We start from the raw sequence: 3,042 nt of genomic DNA on the forward strand, positions 1-3,042 counted from the left end.
CAGTCCGGCCCTCCAACGGTCTGAGAGACAGTGAACTGGCCCCCTATTTAAAAAGTTTGAGGACCCCTGTTCTACACCTAGTAAATTTTACATAGACCCTTGTAAGATGCACTATAGGTGTGGTCCCACCAATTACTCTCCCTCTACCCATCCTCCCCACTCCCCTCCCCTCCCTCTCCCCTTTTCCCTTCTTCTTGGTTTTGCCCCTATTTTAATTAGAGTATTATTATTCTGATTTAAGTTTTAAGTGCTAAGTTTAAAACAAAAATTAGATATTCTGGATATGAGCTGCTTACCAGATAAATGTATTTTCTACCAGTATGAAGCTTGTCTGAGTGCTGTCTTTTGCAGATCAGAATTTTTAATTTTAATAAAATTGAACTAAATATTTTTAATGGATCACATTTGGCATTATATCTAAAATTCATCACCTAACCAAAGTTCATCTAAATTTTCTTCTATGATTTCTTCCAGAAGTATTACAGATTGTGTGTGACATTCAGCTCTATGATCCATTTTGAGTTAATTTTTGTAAAAGATATCAACTTTTGGTTCTTCCTTTCTTTCTTCTTTTCTTTTCTTTCATTCTTTATTTGTTATTTTGTTTGTTTGTATATGGACATCAAATTTTCCAGTTTCATTTGTTGAATAAATTCCTATGTCAATGATCAGCTGACTATGTTTGTGTGGGTCTATTTCTTGGTTCTCTGTTCTGTCTTATGATTCTGATCTATAGGGCTATTGTTTTGCTAATGCCACCTTGTATTAATTGTGGTAGCTCTGGAACAAGTCTTGATATTGGGTAGTCTGGATGCTCTGCGTTCTTCAGTATTGTGTTGGCTATTTTAAGTTGTTTTATTTTCTAAATAAAATTCAAAATCAGTATCTACAAAATTTGAAACTTTGATGAATTATGTCAAAATTATAGGTCAAGTTGAAGAGAATTGACATCTTAACAAAATCTCTTATTTAGATCCTCTTTGATTTTTTAAATCACTATTTTATGGTTTTCCACATGTAGGTCCTGTAAATATTTTGCAAATTTTGTACCCCAATATATCATTTATGTGTGTGGTAATGTAAATTGTGTAGTTTTAAATTTAAAATTTCAATTATTCATTGCTGGCATGTAAGAAGGCAATTAATTTTTGTACCTTAACCTCATATCCTATAACCTTGATGTGCTCATTTATTAGTTCTAGAAAGGATTTTTATTTGGGGGGGTGGGATTTGGGATTTTCTTTGTTACCATCTGTGAATAAAGCTCATTATAATTCATTCTTACCAATCCGTATAACTTTTATTTTCTTCTCCTGTATTATTGCACTATCCCAGACTTCTAGTACTATGTTGAATAAGAAGAATAAGAAAGGATATCTTTGCCATCTTCTTGATCCTGGAGGCAACATCTTTCACTTTAGCTATTAGATTGTTATTTGTTATTTGCAAAACAAACATTCAAATTGGGTCAACAACAAAAGCTCAAATGGGCAGTTTATAAGAGGCAAACTTGAAAATAAAATTTTAAGATTGAAAATAACATGACTTTTAGAGGGCGAGTGTCAGGTTATTAAAGGAGGCCCCTGCTATTCTCTAAACAGAAAACAACATCACTGCTGCTATCACTTCCTGAAGAGATTAACTGATTCTTCTCTTGACTCTTTGGGGAGCCCATATTTACTCTAAAACAGAAAAAAAACTAACTATATAATGATTAAAAACTTCCTCCAAATCTCAAAAAATTATCTGATTTCTGAGCTTTCTCTGTGGTATGGTTCTATGAAAAGGTTTTTTTTTTTTTTGCAGTTTTTAGCCAGGGTTGGGTTTGAACCTGCCACCTCCGGCATGTGGCGCTGGTGCCCTACTCCTTTGAGTCACAGGCGTCACCCCTATAAAAAAAATTTTAGAAAACTGGATGATAAGTTCTGTTTGACTAAGTGAGACATGGAGAAGAAAGAAATATCAAAATATCTTACACTTAGAAAAACAAACCAAGTACATTTGTTTTGTGAGTAGATTTCAGTAATGTTATTCCTGTCACCACTTATGAGGTCATGAGATGTTTACTAGAAAAGCCTAAGAAAAGAGTAATTTATTACATTTAGGCTAAAATGCTTACATTATAAAAAGTTACCACTCTTTTCTCAATTATATATTTGTTGGCAAAGATAAAGAAGTATAATATCCAAAAGAAACATTTTATTAATTAAATAGCATTTGGTCAAAATAGCTACACTGAGCATCTTATGATTAACACTAAACACAAGGGCTGCCTTTTAGCTAGCTTGTTTTAAAAAATTGATGTCTGATGTCCCAATAGGTAAAATAGATGCAATCTGTTTTCTTAATTTTAAGTTTCTGATTATACTGAAAGGACAGCTCTGTTTCTTGTTTTTAAGAATGATTTGAAAGGAGATTAACAAGAATTTCTGAAAATGATTAAGTAAATCAAAACTATTAATGAGATCAAATATTTCTGTGCCTATAAGTGGCTTACCCACTTGCATAAATTAATTGATTGATTGATAAGACTCTGATTAACTAGTTTCGGTTCAATTTTCCGTTATTTTTTATCATTGTTTAGAGGGCTAGAATTAAACTATTATATTATAAAATATAGCTTATATTATAAAAAGGCCAGACCAGAGTCTACTGTTTTGAAATGACATCTAACTTGAACTCCTAAGGTACCTCTCTAAACTGTCATGAAATGCCCCAAAGTGGGAGAAGGGGCTACAATAACATCTAGAACTAAGACCAGCAGCCATCCCAATGTCAACCCGAAGAAAGAAGCAGTGATTGTAAAACCAATGAATTTGCATTGAGATGGTACTGAAGAGAATAACATTTTCTGAATCTTTTCATGAAACGAAGTCATAGGCATTTGTAATCTTCCCAACTAGCTTTCATCAGTACCATAGATACAGGGTTTGTGTCATTCCCCCAAATAGACAACTGTCTTTTTATTATGTTTTGTTTTTATTTTTTTGCCCAGATGTTTTGTAATGAAATGCTCAGATTATATTTCTGTATATCTAAGAC

This window comes from Otolemur garnettii, unplaced genomic scaffold (genome assembly GCF_000181295.1).
Source record: "Otolemur garnettii isolate 467f Iridium unplaced genomic scaffold, OtoGar3 scaffold00240, whole genome shotgun sequence".
NCBI classification, from domain to species: domain Eukaryota; kingdom Metazoa; phylum Chordata; class Mammalia; order Primates; family Galagidae; genus Otolemur; species Otolemur garnettii.